This window comes from Triticum aestivum, chromosome 1B (assembly GCF_018294505.1).
Source record: "Triticum aestivum cultivar Chinese Spring chromosome 1B, IWGSC CS RefSeq v2.1, whole genome shotgun sequence".
NCBI lineage: Eukaryota > Viridiplantae > Streptophyta > Magnoliopsida > Poales > Poaceae > Triticum > Triticum aestivum.
The window spans coordinates 23004748-23027719 of NC_057795.1; the positions used below are offsets into that span (position 1 = coordinate 23004748).

Genomic DNA, 22972 nt, shown 5'->3' on the forward strand with positions numbered 1-22972 from the left:
AGGGAAAGCCGGATTCAGATATGATCCGCTCCCTGTTGGTAGTGTCCACCACCTAATATAGAAGACATAAAAACATTCTTTATGGGAAAAAAGGAGAGAGGTCCTGCTTTATTACTTTATATAATATATACATCATCAAAAGTATATACATCCTAAGAGCCTGGTGGCTTAAGTATAGTAAGGCCAAAGGTGGGCTATGTTCCACGGCCGGCGGGTCTCTTCCTCCGACTTATGTGAGTCTTTGTGCTCTCGAATATCAATGAGGTAATATGACCCATTGTTCAGATTCTTGCTGACCACAAAGGGTCCTTCCCAAGGAGGGGATAGCTTGTGCATATCAGACTGATCCTGGATGAGCCGGAGCACCAAATCACCTTCCTGAAAGGTTCTGCTCTTGACCCGGTGGCTGTGATAACGGCACAGGTCTTGCTGGTAAATCACCGAGCGGGCTATTGCCAAGTCTCGCACCTCATCCAACAAGTCAAGTGCCTCTTGACGAGCCTTTTCGTTGTCCTCCTCAACATAAGCCGCCACACGGGGTGAATCGTGTCTGATGTCACTTGGTAGAACTGCCTCTGCTCCATAGACCATGAAAAAAGGTGTGCAACCCATAGATCTATTAGGCGTAGTGTTGATGCTCCATAATACAGAGGGTAACTCCTCCACCCAACAACCCGGAGTCCGTTTTAAGGGGACTAAGAGCCGGGGCTTAATACCCTTCAGTATCTCTTGATTAGCTATTTCTGCTTGACCATTGGATTGAGGATGAGCAACAGCCAAAATATCAAGCCGGATATGTTCTCGTTGACAGAACTCTTCCATAGCTCCCTTGGAAAGATTAGTACCATTATCAGTTATAATGCTGTGTGGGAAACCAAAATGAAAGATCACCTTTTTCATGAACTGAACCGCTGTGGCTGCATCACACTTACTGACTGGCTCCGCCTCAACCCACTTTGTAAACTTATCTACGGCCACCAGGAGATGTGTCTTTTTATCCTTAGACCTTTTGAAGGGTCCAACCATGTCAAGCCCCCAGACTACAAATGGCCAAGTAATTGGGATCATCCTTAATTCTTGAGCCGGCACATGAGCACGTCGTGATAACTTCTGACAACCGTCGCATTTACTGACCAGATCCTCCGCATCAGCATGAGCAGTGAGCCAATAGAAACCATGACGAAAAGCTTTGGCCACAAGAGATTTTGAGCTGGCATGATGACCACAATCTCCTTCATGAATCTCACGAAGTATCTCTTATCCTTCTGCAGGCGACACACAAAGTTGAAACGCCCCTGTTACAATGCAACGATGCAACTCACCATTAACAATCGTCATGGATTTGGACCGCCTGACAATTTGTCTTGCCAAGGTCTCATCCTCAGGCAGCTCTCCCCGGGTCATATAAGCCAAGTATGGCAATGTCCAACCTGGGATGACGTGAAGCGCAGCCACCAATTGTGCCTCCAGGTCTGGCACTGCTAGCTCTTCCTCTGTAGGTACCTTGACAGAAGGATTATGCAAAACGTCAAGAAAGGTGTTAGGCGGCACCGGCTTACGCTGAGATCCCAACCGGCTTAACGCATCAGCCGCCTCATTCTTCCTTCTATCAATGTGCTCCACTTGATACCCTTTGAAGTGCCCAGCTACAACATCTACTTCACGACGGTAAGCTGCCATAAGGGGATCTTTAGAATTCCACTTGCCTGAGACCTATTGAGCCACGAGATCTGAGTCGCCCAAACATCTTACTTGGCTGAAATTCATCTCCTTGGCTATCCAGAGACCATGGAGCAAGGCCTCGTATTCAGCTGCATTGTTAGTACAGGGAAACATGAGCCGGAGCACATAACGAAATTTGTCACCTCGAGGGGAGGTTAAAACAACTCCAGCCCCTGAGCCTTCTAACTGCCTGGACCCATCAAAGTGAATAGTCCAATACGTATTGTCCGGCTTCTCCTCAGGTGCCTGCAACTCTGTCCAATCATTGATAAAGTCGACCAGGGCTTGAGATTTGATAGCAGTACGGGGCATATACTTCAAACCATAGGGCCCAAGCTCAATATCCCACTTAGCGATTCGTCCTGTGGCCTCCCTGTTTTGAATGGTGTCTCCCAGAGGGGCTGAACTTACCACCGTTATAGGATGACTTTGGAAGTACTGCTTCAGCTTCCGGTTTGCCATGAACACACCATAAACAAGTTTCTGCCAATGTGGATATCTTTGTTTAGACTCAATGAGCACCTCGCTGACGTAGTAAACCGGCCGTTGAACCAGGTGCTCCTTGCCTGCCTCCTTACGCTCCACCACAATGGCAACACTGACGACCCGCAAGTTAGCAGCCACATACAACAACAGCGGCTCTCTATCAATGGGAGCCGCAAGAACTGGTGGCTCAGACAACTGCCTCTTTAAATCTTCAAAGGCAGTGTTAGCAGCATCACTCCAGACGAAGGTGTCTGTTTTCTTCATCATCTGATATAGCGGTAAGGCCTTCTCCCCTAACCGGCTTATGAACCGGCTTAAAGCGGGAACACGACCCGCCAGGCGCTGAACATCATTGATACACGCCGGCTTAGCCAGAGAGGTAATCACCATGATCTTCTTCGGATTAGCTTGAATGCCTCTGTTTGACACCAGAAAACCCAAGAGCTTGCCCGCAGGTACACCAAACACACACTTGGCCGGGTTAAGCATCATCTTGTAAACCCGGAGATTGTCAAAGGTCTCTCTCAAGTCAGATATCAGGGTTTCCTTTTCTCTGCACAATGTCATCCACATAAGCATGAACATTACGCCCAATTTGATCGTGCAAATAGTTCTGTACACATCGCTGATAAGTCGCCTGGGCACTCTTGAGTCCAAACGGCATAGATACATAACAGAAGGCCCAAAACGGAGTGATGAAAGCTGTCTTCTCCTGGTCCTTAACTGCCATCTTGATCTGATGATAACCAGAGTAGGCATCCAAGAAGCTCAAACGTTCACAACCCGCCGTAGCATCAATGATTTGATCAATACGGGGGAGAGCAAAGGGATCAGCTGGACAAGCCTTGTTTAAGTCCGTGTAATCCACACACATCCGCCAAGTGCCGTTCTTCTTAAGCACTAACACCGGGTTAGCCAACCACTCCGGGTAAAAAACCTCTACAATAAACCCGGCCGCTAAGAGCCGGGCGACCTCTTCCCCAATAGCTTTCCGTCTCTCTTCGTTGAACCATCGGAGAAACTGCCTGACCGGCTTATACTTTGGATCAATATTGAGAGTGTGCTCAGCGAGTTCCCTCGGTACACCCGGCATGTCAGAAGGTTTCCATGCAAAGATGTCCCGGTTCTCACGGATGAACTCGATAAGCGCGCTTTCCTATTTAGGATCCAAATTGGCACTGATACTGAACTGCTTAGAGGCATCTCCTGGGGTAAAGTCAACAAGCTTTGTCTCAGCGGCCGATTTAAACTTCAACGCCGGGTCATGCTCAGTAGTTGGTTTCTTGAGGGAGGTCATATCTGCCGGGTCAACATTGTCTTGATAAAATTTGAGCTCCTCCGCGGCACAGGCAGTCTCAGCGTAAGCCGCGTCGTCTTCTTCACATTCCAAGGCCACCTTTCGACTCCCATGCACAGTGATGGTGCCCTTGTAACCCGGCATCTTGAGTTGTAAGTAAACGTAACACGGCCGTGCCATGAACTTAGCATAAGCCGGTCGTCCAAACAAAGCGTGATATGGACTCCTGATTTTGACCACTTCAAACGTCAATTTCTCAGCCCTGGAATCATACTCATCTCCAAAGGCCACCCTAATTCAATCTTGCCAACTGGGTAAGCCGACTTGCCCGGAACCACCCCATGGAAAACAGTGTTGGATGTTCTCAGATTCTTCTTAGTCAACCCCATGCGCTAGAAAGTCTCATAATAGAGGATATTGATGCTGCTACCTCCGTCCATGAGTACCTTAGTGAATTTATATCCACCCCACCTGGGGTGCTACCACCAAGGCTAAATGACCTGGATTATCGACTCGCGGAGGGTGATCCTCTCTGCTCCATATGATGGGTTGCTCTGACCATTTCAAATAACGAGGAATTGCCGGCTCAACCGAATTTACGGCCCTCTTATGAACCTTCTGGTCACGTTTGCATAAGCTAGTGGTAAACACATGGTACTGCCCACCACTTAACTGTTTCGGATGGCTCTGATAACCCGACTGCTACTGCTGTTGTCCTCCCTGACCAGATTGCTGCTGATTATTTCCACCCGGCTGTCCCTGAAAACCGGAATTTGAACCGCCGCCCGGGCCATGAAAGCCGCCAGCCCCTGAACCGCCGCCAGATCCATGACTACCATCAAAGGTATTGGAATTTTTAAACGCCTTCATGATCGCGCAATCTTTCCACAGGTGTGTAGCGGGGTGCTCTCGGGTGCCGTGTTTCGAGTAGGGATCATTGAGTAGCTGCTCAAGAGATGAGCCTGACCCGCTGGATCGAGGCCACTTACCCTTATGTCTCTGATTGTTACCCTGTGTATTAGCGTTGGCTACAAGCTCCGGGTTGCCGTCCGCCTTACGCTTATTGCCGCTTTGGCTCACCGGGTTGTGCTGTTGACCCTTTCCATTGCCGTTCCTTTTTCCCTTCCCTGTCTTCTCATCGTCAGACGCGGGATCCTTGGTACTATCAGAATCGGCATATTTGACTAAAGCCGCCATCAGCGCACCCATATCCCTGCAGTCACGCTTAAGGCGCCCTAGTTTCTGCCTCAGCCGCTCAAAGCTGCAATTTTTCTCCAACATGAGGACTGCAGAGCCGGCGTCCATCTTATCAGATGAATGAATTCTCTCCTTGACCCGGCGTACCCAATGGGTGGTGGATTCGCCCTCCCCCTGCTTAAAGTTCGTCAAGTCCATGATTGACATAGATTGCTTACAGGTGTCTTTGAAGTTCTGGATGAAACGGGCTTTTAACTCCTCCCACGAACCAATGGAATTGGGTGGTAAACTTTTTAAGCAAGACCGGGCCGTTCCATCTAACATCATGGTGAAGTATTTAGCTATTGCCGCGTCACTGACTTCCAACAGCTCCATGGCCATCTCATAACTCTCAATCCATGCTCCAGGCTGTAAATCGGCCGTGTAATTCGGCACCTTTCGAGGTCCCTTAAAGTCCTTGGGCAGGCGCACGTTGCGCAAAGCCGGTATCAAACAAGGAACACCACCGGTTCTGGTGGCTACTCCCATCTCAATAGAAGTCGTTGGATACTTTGGAATATTCTGATGTGCCGCCTGTTGAGCCGCCAGCTGAGCCACCCGCTCGTTCTCCTGACGTACTCGGTCTTGCACGGGGTTATAGCCACCATGTTGGTCACGGCGTTGGGCTTTGCTTGACAAAGTTTCAGATTCCATGTGCCTGCTGTAACCCGGGCTCAGGTTCTGACGAGGCGGTGCTAACCAAGGCGGAGGAGTTGAATGAATCCTATCCCGGCTATAAGAATAGGTCTCTTGCTGAGCCAGGGCCGTCTGGACAAGTTCCCTGATTCTCCGGGTCTCCACCGCTGTTGGATCATCACCGTCCACTGGGAGACCCGCCAGACGTGCTGATGCTGCGATTAAGTTCTCCATGGGGTTGGAAAAGTGACCCGGCGGTATCAGCACATAACGTGGCGGCGCCATGTTTCCATGAGGAGGTACCATCTCCTGAGGCTGAGCCGGTCCCCCCGTTCCGGCTGTCAAAAACTGATTTGCATCGGGTGGGTTACTTGGGCCGGCTCCGGGTGTAGCAAATAGAACCCGAGGGTCATAATTCGGAGGCAAACGGGACTGAGTTTTCTGGTGCCTTCTCCTCATAACCTCATTGGATGCGTTTAAGCTCATCGTGAGCTGGTAACTTCTGACTACAACCGCTTTGCCCGGGCGTCGAGAGCCGCCCGCTCTGTAGCTAGTCTAGTATCCTCAGCTGCCAAGGCCTCCTTGGCCTGAGCTATCTCCTCACGCACCCGTGCCACCTCCGCGTCATGCTCATATTTATTCGCAGGGATAACCGTGGCAGTTAACAGGGCTATAAATTTATCCATGAGATCTATCAGCACCTGAGCCGGCGGGCGCACAGGGCCTCCTGCCCTGGCCGCTCCTATCCCGGATGTAACTGCAGCAACGGCCGTAGAGTTTTGGCCGGGTTGAGTCCCAGCCATGAAGACTCCTGCCCAATTCGGCGACTCACAGGGGTCCGGAATACTGAAGCCATCGAAACAGCCCCCGAGCACGCCATCTTGTACCTGATACAGCGAATCTGTTGAACCGGTGGACGAATCACTGTCAGAGCGGACGGCCATCTCACCACCATCTTCAGGTCCTTCAGAAAGCTCTTCTTCGTGGACGCAGCCCCACAAAGACACGCTTCATGTCGGGTTGAGCCCGGGCGGGTTTCGCACGCTGAGCCGTCTCGACGAGGTCGGTGCAGTTGTCCGGCTCAGGCCTCGGCTCGCCAATCCGGCCGATGAAGACGTGGATCCCTCCGAAGGGGACCCAGTACCCGTACTCAATTGAGCCGGCGTCGGGGGCCCAGCCTTCGTCGTCGATGTAGATCTTGCCGTGACGACTCTTGGTCATCCGGCCCACTACGTATCCCTTGAGCCCTTCGAAGTTGCCCTTCAAGAACTCAAATCCACCGTGCGCTGGCCCCACGGTGGGCGCCAACTGTCGTGGAATTGTCACGTCAGATGTCCTCGTGAAAGGACTTAGTTGTGGAGCCATCGCAACTAGGAAGCTTAAATGGGTTAATCGGGACAAGGGACACGAGAGGGTTTATACTAATTCGGCCCCTTACGATGAAGGTAAGGCCTACGTCTAGTTGGGTTGGTATTGATGTTTCGATGACCAGGGAGCGAGATACGCTATGCCCGGCTCTCGATGAGTTGTTTCTTGCCCTAAGCCGCCAGTGGGTCGTCCCCTTATATACACAGGTTGACGCCCTGCGGCTTATAGAGTCCCGGCCGGCTTATAAACAATGTCCGGCTTGGTGACTAGTTAAGTCTACCTTATGATACAAGTCACATTACTATGGCGGTTTATTACAACGGGCCTTAAGTCTCCTGCGGGCTTTAAGCCCTCTGTGAACCGCCATCTTCACCTTTGGTCTTGGGCTTTTCTCTGGTAAGTCTTCTTTGCGTAACTCGGCCCCTCCTGGGCGGCTTACACAAATAGTTATATCCCCAACAAGCGTCGCTGTTGCTTTGAAAAAGCTGGCGAAGAGAGCCCCAGATGTTGTCGGCTGTGGCGCCGTCGTGATCAAGCATGTTGAAGATCTCGGTGGTGATGCGGGTGTAGAACCACTGAACAGTCGCGAGATCGTCTTTCACCCATTGAGGATCATCAGGGCAAGGAGGACTGTTGGCGGCAACGTGAGAGCGGAGGTTGCAGCATCCCAGGTGCAAATCAAAGAGGTGACGCCAATGATAATAGTTGTGGGCGACAAGGTCGAGGACGATGGGGATGAAGGGGCTGACATCGGCGATGATGTTGGTGAGCGACATAGGTGCAGCCAGGCGTCGCCGCGGCCACGGCTTTGGCGATGAGAGCAACCAGCCGCTCGAAGTAGCCAGGCGGCGGCGGCGGTGGTGGGGTGGGTGGAGCAATAACCTAAACCCTAGGATTGAAAAACCGATACCATGATAGATGAATAAAACTATTGCTTACTGATTATTTGGTACAGGGTACATGGGTATGTATATTGGTACAAGCCGACTTAGACTAGGTATTACAAACCGACTTGGACTATGAAGGTCCAAGGAATAGTCTAACGTGCAGCTTGAGATCTGTTCTCAAACAAATCAAAAGTCAAATGTATTAGCAGTAGCACTGATTACCGAGATCAGCCAGCGATCCACACAATTAAAGATGCGGGTTTCAAATGGCTTGGCTACACGGATGCACCGACAATCATCTGAGACGATGTGCACTTCTATTAGAGAACGTCCACTTGTGGGTAAGAAAAATGATTTTTTTCTTCAAATACGGTTAACGCATCACATGCATAGTCACATGCTTGTTCGGGAAGATCGAGGAAGAAAGAGATTCATTTACCAAAATTTACCCTCTTCATGACCTTCTGTGCTATGAATTACTACTGTGCTCTTCATAAAATGTAGGAAAGTGCAAATGCAAAGGGAAAAGGGAGTTCAGAATATGAAGACGCACTACCACTATACAGGCTAGAACAAAAGGTAAAATAAAATCTACAAATGCAAAAAAGAAAAAAAAACAGATTTAAGCATAGTGGAGATTTGGGGCCCCAATGAATTGGCTAATTGGAATGCATACACAGTGTGCAACTAAACCAACTGGGTGTGACTATGGATGTAGGTTTTAAACTAATCAAATTGGCTACTGCGAGGCACCGACAATGCGCACTTCAATTACCGAACTTCCACTTGTTAAACACATCATGTGAATAGCCACAGAAGACGAGAAAGAAAGTGATTCGTTTTACCTTGAGGAGGTGGACAAAATGCACGCTCTTTATGACACAACTTGTGCTTCTTCGCTATGAATGACAACAAATGTGCAAGTGACAAAAAAAATTTGAGATGAGAACTCAGAATGCCAAGACGTACTACATTACATTACAGCAAAGATGGTCATAGATGTACAAATGTGTAAATGAAAAAAATTGAGGTGAGAACTTAGAATGCCAAGACGTACTACATTACTCCCTCCGTCTCATAATATAAGAGCGTATTTTACACTACGCTATTATAAAACACGCTTTTATATTATGAGACGGAGAGAGTACATTACAGCAAAGATGGCCATAGATGTCAGTATGCAGACTAAAACAAGAGCTAAAATGAATAGATTATTCTAACAAAATGCAGAAACAGATTTGGGGGCAGGAGGGAAGGGTAGGGTAACGACCGACCGAGTACCTTCCTTGAGCAGTGGAAGGCGGGATTAGGGGAGACCAGGCCGGTGTCACGGAGCAGGAAGAAGCAGAAGTCGCCGTCGTTGTAGTTGCCCGCCGCCGCGCTGGCCCTGCTGATGCTGGTGGTCTCCACCGCCATGGACGGCAGGACGGACGGCCATACGGAGATTGGCGGCGGAGGAACTCAGAAGACTCGATGTGTCGGCGAGCGGCCACCACACCATCTGGGTCCCGCCGGCGGGCCTTGGCGGTGGTGCGCCGCGTGCGGCGGTGGGGGAGTGGCCTCGGTGTTGAGAGAGAGAGAGAGAGAGAGAGAGAGAGAGAGATCGACAAAAGTGTGGGCTGGGCTGCTGGCTACGGACGAATGATGGTTGGGTTGAACTGGTGTGGACTTGAGGCCCATCTGAAAATATAACTCTATACTCCCTTTCTTTTTGTCTATAAAAAACTCCCTTTCTTCTTTTAACTAAATATAAAGGTTTTGCTAAAAAAAGTGTTAAGTATAAATGTATGCCAAAAAACAGCTAAATATAAAGGCGTTGAGATCTGGTCATCCTCATTCCCGACTCTCCCTAGTGATCTACCCGGCCTTGGTAGTTTGCTGGCACAAGGTATGTCTCGTTGTTTGTCGAGGCCAGGGATCTAAATCGAGAAGGATGGCCAACAAAGACCAAGGATCGTCGTCAGGGACTGCACGCCATGAGGAACTTGAGTCCATGATGAAGGATCTAGGTCTGACTTAAGAAGATCTAGAAGATGTAGTATTCGATCTACATCAGGCGCTGCCGGACCGGAAGAGGAGACTCGATGCTTGTTGATCGTTCGTGTCCTTATAGATCAAGAGTTTAGTATATGTTGGTTCTTCAAAAGAATGCACGTTGTGTGGGAGTTGGCAAGGGAAACTAAGATCAAAACTCTCTCCAAGAATCTGTTCACGATGAAGGTTAAGATGCGTGGACCGTGGACCTTCGAGGGGCGCGTCATCCTGTTTGTACTTTATGATGGTTTTACAAAGCAGGACATTTTTCTGGTACAGCTCCCGAGGGCGCGAGCGAACAAAAAAACAGGAACCAGGTTGGCTCAATAGCTACGCTTGAAAAAAAAATCCTTTAGAAGAGAGTTTCTTCCACCTTGCTATAAGCGAGATATAGCGCTCGCAGGGAGGGCCTATACAACGGTTAAGGCGCCAAGTGTTTGCTCCGGCGACAGGGAGGTTCGCCTGCATGGCAGACCAAATAAATACACTCCTCATATGGCTGGTTTTCTGGCTTCCTACTATCCTCTCGCTTGATGTCCCTGGCTCGCTATGTTTTTTTTTTTGCTCGCCTTGCTAAGCTTAGCTCGGCTCTTTTTAATGTACCACATGCTTATGAAAAAATAGCAAGTGGTTTCGGCTTTGAATATTTTGGTAAAACAAAAAAAACAAAATTTAAAATGTTTGCAAACATTTTTTTCTGAGGGTACGCAAATTGCGTACCTTAGCTTTATAGAAGAAGAGAAATGAGACATACAATAACGTCAGCTACTCGCTGCGAACAACGAAGGCGACCCACTCCACACCCGGTTCGAACAAGGACAACCAAACACGACAACACGACAACGACACAAAAAGCCTACCCTACATCAAACCCCTTGCCGCGTCTCGTCCGACGCTGAAGACCTCTGAAGAACAGCAACTCCAGCTTCCTTGGATAAGTCGGCGACGACCGTACATGGCGCCGAAGGAGAAAGATCCGGGCAGCGGTGAACGCCGGAGGAGCGCATCATGGGACCTCGAGTCTCCCAGCACAATGCTCCCAACAGAGTAACAACCTCAAGGACGTTGCCATCATGCCGATCCTACGAATCAAGGCTTTCGCCCCGGAGACAGCAGCCGATACAAGGTCGCGAGGAAGATTGCGTTGCACTCGGCGAAGCCTCCACAAAGGTGAATGACACCCGTAGGCGCCATCAACGCCGGTCCGGCCACAACCGAACAAGATTTTCATCCGTAGCATCGCACATCTCCACGTCTTCAAGATCCCGGCCAGTCCCAAACAGATGCCTCACACCGCCGTCGCCGCAGCAATTTGTCATCGAAGCCCCCCTCACTGCTGAGGGAACACGCCTAAAGCCATCACCTTCAACCTCGACAAGGAACCGCAGCAAACTTTTAAAAATATAAGGTATTTTAAAAAAACTTCACAAATTAGAATTTTTTTGCTAATCTAAAAAGTGTTCATTATTTTGAAAAACATTAATGAATTAAAAAAATGTTTGCGGAGTAAAAAAAGTTTGTGGAGACAACTTCATGGATATGAAAAGTTCGTTGATTTGAAGAAACTCATGAATTTTGAAAAAAATGTTCACGGATTCATAAAAAGTCTGCGGATCTTAAAAAGTTTGTGGATCTGCATTTTTAACTGATTTGGAAAGTTATTTGGTTTGAAGAAACACATGAATTTGGATGAACCCAAAAAATCAGAAAAATTAGAGTTTTAAAATGTTCATTTTAGGATGAACCAAAAAAAATAAGAAAAAACCCGGACTCAAGTAAATAACCTAGAAATAAAAAAAGGCTGGAAGCTTCGTTTTTTGGAAGAAACTGGATGGAGATGCATGGATGCACTGCGTTGATCAACGATTTTCGTGTCTGGCATCAAGTGTACGTCTCCCCCCGTTCTTACGGCCTGCGTGCTGGATGCTCAGCGAACGTGCACTATTTGGGCCCACAACATGTGCACATGGCGCCCTTTTTTCGTTTTTGTTTTTTCATTGTTTTTTACATTGAGAACTGTTCGAAAAACAATATAGGGAATTCAAATAAAATTTCTTAATTTTTAAAATTTCTTGCGGAAGAATGATTCGACATGCCGCATACACTTCCCCAGTAACCAGCACTGCTGGGGTACCATCAGAACTGATACAAATATCTGAAGAAGACATGGGTCAAAGTTTGACAAAGCCAATAACAATCATGACGTAACCTAGGCGTGCGTAACCTTTTTCTTTTCTTTTTTTAGCCAAAACACCTGCCAAAAATAGCTCATAGCATTTATCAAGTCTATAACAACAAAACAAGACTACATGGCACCTAAAAACACTCTGCAGTCTCAGGTGACCACATAACTAGTCTTTCTGTAGTCTCTTCCTCACCTGTATCATCCAAATTGGTCATTGTCCATTGGCATTTACCAAAGTGAATAAAAAACTGTATCATCTAAATTAAACAAGTGCCAGTCTGACTACCAACTGACTGACATGAAACACTGCACCTGCTGCTGCTGCTGCTTGACCACAAGTGTCCTTCAGATTGTTCCACAACCTCTGAATCGATAAATGCATATTTTGAGTTTCGATTCAATACTCACTGTACCAAATAGGGAACAGGCTCTGTCTCGGGGGCACCTGCAAGGAAGCATGGATTTTGCAAGAAATATATATACGGCTGTCACTCATATATGTACATCTCAGTGACAGACTTTGTACAGAACAATATAATGACCTCATACTGTGCCAGTGTGCAGTATAACATCTACTACTATCTCCGGCAGCCATCAGATCTAGTACTATCTCAACTTAATATACTTCTCAACACACCGGAATTTTTTGCCAGGTTTGTCTGTACTAATTGTCTACTGCTACCCTACCACGAAGAAGTAGCGATTTCTCCACCAATCCAGCTAGCAATCAGATCAAACACTAGGCAAAGAAATTCCTCTCTGCAACTATATATATCCATACAAGTACAATTTACTCCAGGAGCACTAACTGACGGACAGAGATTGGATGAATAACCTGCTAGTTGCAACCACAGGACCTCTGACCGGCCTGTCAGCAGATCCCCATGATGGATGGAGACTAGCCTGCCATCTAGTGTAATTGCAGACGGCCAGAGTTGCGATGGAGACTCCTTTGAGACACATGGCGACCTCCGTAGCTGAGATCAGATGTATTTTCAAATTTGAATTGAATATGTAGTGTCACCATTCCAGATTTCTGATACTTGCGAACAAATATAAATTTATCCATGGGCCATCTAAAACTTTTCAATTCATCGGATAATGGCTCAGATCGAGTGCACATATCATTAACATATTACGAACCAAATTCATAATCATAAAATCCTCTGGTTTTATTGAAACAAGTGGTGGAGATGCCCATACTCCTGACATAGTTTTTCTTTATCATTTGGGACCTCTTCATTCAACAGTTAATAGATTAATGACTAAAAAACATAAGTATGGCCTAGATAAGAAGTTTGAAAATAGCCGGGCACAAACAAGTTGCCATGAAACAATCTAGAACATTTTATGTGGGAAACAATCAAGACCTTGTCAAAATCCTACAAATGAAATATGCTGGTTGTCCATGATCTAGGAGGATAGTCGCGAATAGGTTCTAAAGGTTTGTTCATGAAAAATGTTAAAATGTTTGGCATTTTTCATTTTGGGTTGATAAAGTACCTCGATATACGTAAATTCATTCTTATACACATGAACATGAACCACAGTAAACCAAACTATATATGTTGTCGTCGTAGTATAACGAACATATAATAATTCCAATAGGTTACCTATGTAAATGTTCTACACAATTCAAATAAATATCAACCTCCTGCCCCAAAGATTTAGTAAAAGAGACCAGGTGGGCCCCATGAAATATTTACACAATATTGCAAACTTAGTCTGCCAAAAGAATGATCTGATCAAATAAAAATCCTTAACACAAAGATCAAACTGATGATGATGTGTCTAGAGTTAGGACCTGATATATGTTAGTGACTTGTAAGCAATTACAATCCTTTACATGTAAAGGGAAGTCGATGAGTCATGTCATGCTCTATAGGTGTTAGTTTATCTTATCATCTTAAAGGACAATACAATGTTAGTTATATAAAAAACAATTGAGTCTAGAAGAACCCTCCACATGTAAGGCTTTAATAATAGAGCATATGTTAACAACCCACACATGATTGCAACTTAGCCCTACACAAGTTTTGCCTTTTCTTGTTTAAGGCGGACACCCTATACAAGGTTCCAAAATCGGGTGTAAAAGTGATAATATCTTGATAAGTGCGTGACATGTAAAGTGAATATGGCATGTCATCTATAGCAAACATCATGTACCTTTTCCAAAATCGGGTGTAAAAGTGATACTATCCAGATAAATGCATGACATGTAAAGTGAATAAGGCAAGTCATCTACCTCAAACATCATGTACTTCGTGTATGATCATATGCACAACTAAAAAGCAACTTTGATGATCAATCCAAAAGTACGCTTATAGCTAGTGCAACCTACCATAATGTACCAAAAATCCATTCCAGAAACATCCAAACACAATTATTAAAGTTGATGCAAAGAAGGAAAGAGATGGTGCACGAGCTACTATAAATAGGCATGAAGTATAGTGATTATAACAAGCACAAGCATCAAAACCAAGCAACACTAGTTAACACCAATTCACCATGAAGACCTTCCTCATCTTTGCCCTCCTCGCCATTGCGGCGACAAGTGCCATTGCACAAATGGAGACTAGCCACAACCCTGGCTTGGAGAAACCATCGCAACAACAACCATTACCACTACAATAAATCTTATGGTACCACCAACAACAACCCATCCAACAACAACCACAACCATTTCCACAACAGCCACCATGTTCACAGCAACAACAACCACCATTATCGCAGCTACAACAACCACCATTTTCACAGCAACAACCACCATTATCGCAGCAACAACAACCAGTTCTACCGCAACAACCACCATTTTTGCAGCAACAACAACCATTTCCGCAGCAACAACAACCACCTCTACCGCAACAACCACCATTTTCACAGCAACAACCACCATTTTCTCAGCAGCAGCAACAACCAGTTCTACCGCAACAACCACCATTTTCGCAACAACAACAACAACCAATTCTACCACAACAACCACCATTTTTGCAACACCAACAACTAGTTCTACCGCAACAACAATTACCATATGTTCATCCATCTATCTTGCAGCAGCTAAACCCATGCAAGGTATTCCTCCAGCAGCATTGCAGCCCTGTGGCAATGCCACAAAGTCTTGCTAGGTCGCAAATGTTGTGGCAGAGCAGTTGCCATGTGATGCAGCAACAATGTTGCCAGCAGCTGCCGCGAATCCCCGAACAATCACGCTATGATGCAATCCGTGCCATCATCTACTCGATCGTCCTACAAGAACAACAACCTGGTCAGGGTTTCAACCAACCTTAGCAGCAACAACCCCAACAGTCGGTCCAAGGTGTCTCCCAACCCCAACAACAACAGAAGCAACTCGGACAATGTTCTTTCCAACAACCACAACAACAACAACTCGGTCAATGGCCTCAACAACAACAGGTACCACAGGGTACCTTATTGCAGCCACACCAAATAGCTCAACTTGAGGTGATGACTTCCATTGCATTCCATACCCTGCCAACGTTGTGCAGTACCAATGTGCCGGTGTACGGCACCACCACTAGTGTGCCATTCGGCGTTGGCACCCAAGTTGGTGCCTACTGATAACAAAATATCTCTAGTAATATATAGTAGGATCGCCGTTGCTTAGTCGATGGATATGTCGATGTAGCGGTGACAAATAAAGTGTCACACAATGTCATGTGTGACCCGCACAAACTAGTTTAAATTATGAAATAAAATACAAATAAAGTTTTATCTAGACAGTGTTCATACTGGTATTGTGTGGATGTCGATCTGATTGCCATGCTTGCAAGTTCATAGGTTCATCTTGCCTAGTTACAACCGCAAGCCGGTGCATTAATTAATTAATTATGTATTGCAATAATCAAGATTTAAGTATAATAGTGTTATTGTAAAATTTGGGTTGAACAGAAGAAAGGACTAACATATAACTCTTTAATGGTTGGAGATTTGAGATCTTATTTTTTATAGGTTTGTATATGGTTCCAACTACTACCATTGTCTATAGTGAGAACCTAAACCGGTTTTATCGTTAATTCAGTTCGCTTTCTTTTTGGCAAATACATTTACTAATTCTTTGCACATTAACTTGTCGAGAAAAAGTCGAGCTTTTTCTTGAACTTCACATACACCCACTAGCTAGTTAATTTTAAATAAGTTTCCAGTTTTTTTCCTTATTTTCATGTCCTTTGAGTGGTTGCAAAAAATCGCTACATCAATCCAACAATTCTTTTGCTAGGTACGGCAAAGGAGTTGCTGGCAGCAGGGTGTTTGTGTCTGTCTGGGGAGGGCGGGGGGTATTCTTTGCGCATTACTTTGTTTTGCCCTTTTCATGCTCTTATTCTATACCACATTTGTTCTTCATAGAATGCAAAATAAGCAACCTATGGTAGAAACCATAAAACCTGAGAGTGTGGGTGCCACACACACTGGGCAAAGGCTTTGCCAAGTGTCGTACTCGGCAAAGGACACTCAGCGTACCCCTTTTCGTCAAACAGAAATTTGCCAAGATCCATTTGTTGAACACTCGACAAAGTCTTTACCGAGTTTCAAATACGGTCACACGGCAAAAAAAGAGCGATCAGACAAGACAAGGCAAATGGTGTTGTAGCTACGTGGCAAGGTAGTTTAGCTAGAGTACCGCTCGGTAAAGGGAGTAAATAGAAAAAAAATAGCGCCGCTTGACCCCGTCCTATATCCATTGGTGGTCAAATGTAGGCGCCGACCGCTACTGCTGCTTGCCATCGTGTTCCCGTTGCTGCTTGTCGTGTGCGCTGTTGCTGCTATTGATCCTCGCCGTCCTCCTGAGCTACTATTGCACCGGCTTGCCACAACATCGGAGTACTAGTTAGCACACCAACATACTAGCTAGTCAGCACACCAGCATACTAGCTTCTGCTTGTGTGATTGATGAAGAGACGGACCTGCGGAAGAGGAGCAACAGCTAGGTCAGGAGGAGGAGCAAAGACGGTGGAGCCAAGCGCGTGCAGTTGGGAGTCCGGTCGGTCGTCCGCACGACCTCGACGTACCGGCCGATCTGGCACGTCATCGGAAGGGCGAGGTCAGCGGCTGGAGGAGACGAATGTCTATCGGCCTTGTTCTCATGGCACGCTCGCGATGTTGCGGCAGTGCTGGTGGTCGGCCACTGCCCGCCGGTGGTGGCCGTGAGAGAAGACAAGGAGAGAGATGAGGAAATGAGACACACGCTCGTGATTTAGAAGAGAGTGGGAGAGAGATAGAAGAGAGAGTAAGAGATGTGCGGCTGCCATGATGCCACGTCATCGTTCCGTATGTTATTCTCAGATTGATCAAGAGCAAATGTTGGGGATATCGCTTATTGGGAAATTATCGGTCGACCCAAGATAAGGGGTAAATCAGCCATTTTATCAGCATATCGCCCGATTTATCGCCATATCGGCTGATTTATCGGCCGATTTATCTTATCAGCCAGACACCAGTAAGCGATAAATCGGCCGATTTATCGGGATATCAGAAGATATCTTGAACAGTGACTTGAGAGTGTGCTTTCTCTCAACCAATCAGAAAAAACATGACTTTTAACGAGGGTAACACTCGGTAAACACAAAACAATGAATATAAATATTGTGAACAGACAAGAAAATATGAAAAACGTCCAGCGGTTCTTCCATATAGTGACTACTAGTGTATCTAAAAATATTTGGACATAGTAATTGCAGACTTGCATTTCAAATTTGAAATACTTTTGGGAAATCAGAAGTTATTTAAATGTGTGGAAATAGCAAGAAATTTAGAAAATTCATAGAACTTGAGAATTGGCCACCAAATATGGTGTATTTTTGTGAAAATTGGAGTGTCTTTACAACCTGTTTTTTGTGCTTGCTTCATAAAAATACTCTTTTTTACACTTAGAAAATGGAAAATGACTTATTTTTACAAAAAAAAATGTTGGAAACTCTATTTGGCAGCATTGTTTGTAATGACAAGATGCATCCATGATCCAAGTTTGGGCACATCATATTAAACCATGCAATTAATATGGGCATAAATTGGTCATTTGACTTGAAATCCATGAATGTTCATAGGCGATAGCATATTTTGTGAAGGAATTTTTGCAAATTATCATATGAAAACTTTGGTATTTTTCCTCGTAAATAGTACACATAAAAGGACTCCACGCGAAACCATTGCATTTTTTGAACATGTATTCATTTTCTTTATTTTTTTTATCAAAATGGGGTCAAAATGAACGGCATGGCGATTCATCACAAGGAGTTGAATCTCTCAAAACTCTAAGTGGTTCTCCCATATAATGACTATATATGTGCATAAAAGTTTTGTTTCCTAATTTTTATGACAGTGTTATCACACACTTGCAATTCAAATTTGAATCACTTCCGGGAATTGACATAAAGTCATTTAAATGTGCGAAAGTAGCTAGAAATATAGAAAATCCATGAAACATAGGAATTGTGCATAAAATATGGTTTACTTATGGTGATAATTGGAGTGGTGCCATTTTGCATCCTAGTTTTTTTACTTGCTTCGCAAAAAATAATCCATTTTTAACACTTAGAAAATGAAAAATGATTTTTTTTGTAAAAAAAAAAGGAAACTCTATTTGGCAACATTGTTTGTAATGTCAGTATGCGCCTATGTGGCTAATTTGGGAATATTGTAATAAATTATGCAATGAATATGACCATTACCTTGGTCCTTTGACTTGAAAGTCATTAATGTTCATACACGATAGCCCGTTTTGTGAATGATTTTTTTCAAATTTGTTATATTGAAAGTTTGGTATTTTTCCTTGCAAAACTAGTACACATAATAGAACTTCATGCGAAACTATTGCATTTTTTGAACTTGTATTCTTTTTCTTTCATTTTTAATACGGGGTCAAAATGGTCGACATGGCTATTCATCACAAGGGGTTGAATTTCTAAAAAATCTAAGTGGTTCTCCCATATAATGACTACTTTTGTACCTAAAAACATTTTTTTGTTAATTTTGATGACTGAGCTATCACACACTTCCAGTTCAAATTTATAATTACTTTCGAGAAATTAGCATAAAGTCAATTAAATGTGTGAAAGTAGCTAGAAAACTAGAAAATCCATGAAACTTGGGAATTGTGCATAAAATATGGTCTACTTAGTGTGATAATTGGAGTGGTGCCATTTTGCACCCTGATTTTTGTACTTGCTTCAAAAAAACACCCATTTTTTACACTTGGAAAATGAAAAATTATTTTTTTGTACAAAAAGTAGGAAACTCTATTTGGCAACATTGTTGGTAATGTCGAGATGCACCTATGTGTTTGATCTGGGAACATCATAATAAACTATGCAATGAATATGGCCATCATCTTGGTCATCTGAGAATATATTAATATTTGGCATGCCAAAAAGTGCAACTAATATGGCCTAAAATGAAAAGGTTTTCAACATAGAAACTGTCCGTCTCATCAAAATGAACAACTTTGATTTTTGGACCATCTTCATCCAAGGTCGTATGCAACCTCTACAGTCAAAATCATGCAGTTTAGTGAAGACCCCCTTTTGCCGAGTGTGACACTCAGTAAAGACCCCCTTCCGAGTGTAGCACTGGCAAAGCCTTGTTTGCCAGTTTTGTTATTTTACCGAGCGTTTTGTCCCCGACACTTGGCAAAGTGCTTGTTTGCCGAGTTTCACGTTTTTGCCGAGTTTCATGTTTTTGCCGAGTTAAGTACTCGGCAAAGATAGTATTGTCGAGTGTCTGATATAGTGCACTTGGCAAAGAGCCTAACACTCGGCAAAGAGGAAAATTCCAGTAGTGGTGTGTGTCAACTTCACATCCTCCTCCTTACGGGTCTAGCTAGTTCAAGAACAGAAGAATTAAGATGGAAGCGTGGATATCCTAGTTGACTAGTGCAGTTAGTAATAGCAATAGCTAGCCCTCATGAGGTTACATAAAGTATCATTTTAATTGGAAAGCAATAGCCCTCATGAGATCACATAGCCATACACAGTTCCAAAATAAAAAAGGCGTTGGCATTAACTATGCAGGTTTTAAATTAGTTAAATGGCTAAACGGAGGCACCGCAGACATATTAGACAATGTGCGCTTCAATTAATAAACTTCCACGAGCAGGTAATCAAGAATATTGCAAGTAGAGCAATATACTATGTATTTATGTCAGAACATCCAGTGTAGTTTTTCAAAATGACGTTCAATTGGTTGTGACCTTAGAAAATGATACGGATTTTCTTTCTGAATACTACAGAAAGTTTCAGAATTGCAAATTAAACAATTACCTCCACTGACTAGACGTGAAACAACACACCTATTGTGTATCAACAAAATATAATTCATCTTGAGCAGCACCTACCGTGCAGGGAGGAACACAATTGGTTTTCATGAATTCGTTGAATCTTGAATGCATCACATGCTTACTGCTGAAGAGACAAGACCCGGAAGCAAGTGGTCACTTTCTTGTCCTTTTCTGATGACATTTGTAATTAAGATTGAGTACATGATGGAACTCAGAAGTGCTCATAATCTGCTGGCAGATAATTATTTCTTGTTCATATGAACATACATAACACTTAATATACAGACATGATAAAAGACAACTTGGCAATCTCCAGTTATTCAATGATGAAAGGTAAGTTATGAGTATGGATCTAGTTTGGTGAGCTTAATATGTGTTGTTATTGTGAGACAGTGAAAACTGGAATAAAGGGCCATGTGGAATTCTCTTTATCAGCTTAGCTAACTAAAATCAGATGAACTCTAGCTTTGCAACCGTACTACGGAAGCAACAAAATCGAAGACAGAGAGCTAGAACAACAGTGACACTAGAAGAAAAATTCTTGAGCCACGGTCCGCTCCATCATGTAGAATGCACATTTCCTCCGATGCACATATGAAATGTGATGGTACAAAATAGAAGAAACGCTGAAATATAGGGATGATTGGACACTATAATTAACTTGGATGTCGCTCCAGCTCACCAAGAGGACGAAAACTCTGTAAGAGATTTCTTCTCACACATCAGAGACATGGAACTTCCACGCGGACTGCATCTCCTCCGCCTACATAGCGCGTGCAGGAGTAAATTCTTGATGAGTACTTGAGGTTGCGAGGTAATCCCGTGTCCATATGTGTCTGGGTATCCATGTACGATATCTAGTCCTAGTCGGTTTGGGTTAGGTCCAGGTTAGTAATATATATACATGTACCCCGTGTAATCTGTGTACCACAATGAAAAGATCAATAAATATAAAGAAAGCCAGGAGCGACACGCCCCTGTAGCTATCACCTAATATTTCCTCTGTTCGTTGAGTTACGTGTTGTCGTCGCAGATTGAATCGATCCATCGCTGGAGAGCTAGCTTCCCAGGCCAGGTGCATGTACGAAAGTATACAGCGATACGTGCATGTGCTAGAGCAATGTTCATCGAATAACCTGCTAGCTAGCTTGCTTGCTACCTTGCACGTACAGGTTGCTTCGGTTGATTTGGTTTTGCAAGTTCAAAAATCAACAATTGGTATCAGAGCCTGGCAGCGACGTTGAGTCCATCAAGTCCGGCAGCCGCGGTTCCAAGGTGAACAAGTCCGACGATAGCGGTTCCAAGGTGAACAAGAACGACAACAAGGTGAATAAGGGCGGCAAGTTAGCGACTAGTGGTGGCGGAATGGGCGGCACCATCGTACTGGTGCATCGCAACATCCCCATCCGGTACCCGATGCTCACCGACGCCAACTACGATATGTGGGCGGTGAATATGAAGATCATTCTCCGATCCCTTCGAGTGTGGGAGGCCATTAAGGACGACGACATCGACGAGGAGTGCGACGAAGGTGCCATGGCCGCCATAGCCCAGTCTGTGTCGGATTCCGTGCTGATGACATTGGCGGGGTTCGAGACAGCAAGAGAGGCGTGGAATGCACTCAAAGAGATGAGGATTGGAGAAGATCACGTCGCACAGGCTCAGGCACAAGTGTTGAAGCGCCAATTTCACAAGTTGCAGATGGAGGAAGCTGAATCGGTGAACGACTATGCCATGCGTTTGACTACTTTGGTGGGAGAGATCCGCGATTGTGGAGAAGTTTTTCAGTTCGGTGACTGATAAATTCACGTACATCATCGGCACACTCGAGCAGCTTTACGACATCGACGACATGACCATACCGGAGGCGATCGAATGCTTGCGGACATGGGAAGAGAATGCTCGTGGTTGTCGTAAAGGAAAAGGAGGTGGTGACCAAACTCATGTACTCGCGCGCAGATTGGGAGTCCTCAAGTAGCAAAGGAAGGCGCAACATCGGCGACGGCTCAAACAACGTGAAGAGCGGTGGAAAAACCGGAAAAGGCAAAGGAAAAGGCAAGCCACAAGGTCGTGGTAAAGCAGACCGGTCTAAAGGGCGGAAGCCACGGAACTTGGATATGTCCGAGGTCAAGTGCTATAACTGCAACGAGATGGGTCACTTTGCGAAGGATTGTCCGGAGCCTAACAAGCGGGAGATCAAGGCAAATTCAGCGAAGCGGGAAGACGAATGCCCAGTTCTTCTGATGGCCAAAGTTTGTGATCTCGTCCAAACGATGGTAGTGAAACCAAACCGGAAGGTGCTACTTCATGAGAAAAAAGTAACACCAAAGTTATCCGGAAGCCAGAACGTGTCGTGGTATCTAGACACGGGTGCCAGTTATCACATGACGGGGTGCAAGGAGAAGTTCCTCGAGCTAGAATATGATGTTCAAGGCTCGTTCAAGTTCGGGGATGGTTCAAATGTGGATATTTGCGGGCAAGGTTATGTCCTCTTCGAGGGTCGCACAGGAGAACATCGCATACTCACCGGAGTGTACTACATCCCACAGCTTCGCAACAACATCATCTCTGTCGGAAAACTTGACGAGAATGGATGCAAGGTGTATATTGAGAACGGAGTGATGACGATCTTCTACAACCTCCGAAACGTGCTAGCGCGTGTGAGTCACACGCGAAACAGGCTCTATATCCTCAACCTTGATCAATCTCAACCGGAGTGTTGGCTCGCCAAGAGTAATGATGATTCGTGGTTATGGCATGCTAGATTTGGACATGTTAACTTCTACACCATGAAGAAGATTTTGAAGATGAAGATGGTATCTGGGATGCCA

The 22972-nt window shown here is 45.1% G+C and overlaps 1 pseudogene; it reads left to right on the forward strand.

The window, feature by feature from the left end:
- The first annotated feature begins 14328 nt into the window (after positions 1–14328).
- Positions 14329–15587, forward strand: LOC123104618 (glutenin, low molecular weight subunit 1D1-like; annotated as a pseudogene).
- Positions 15588–22972: the final 7385 nt, after the last annotated feature.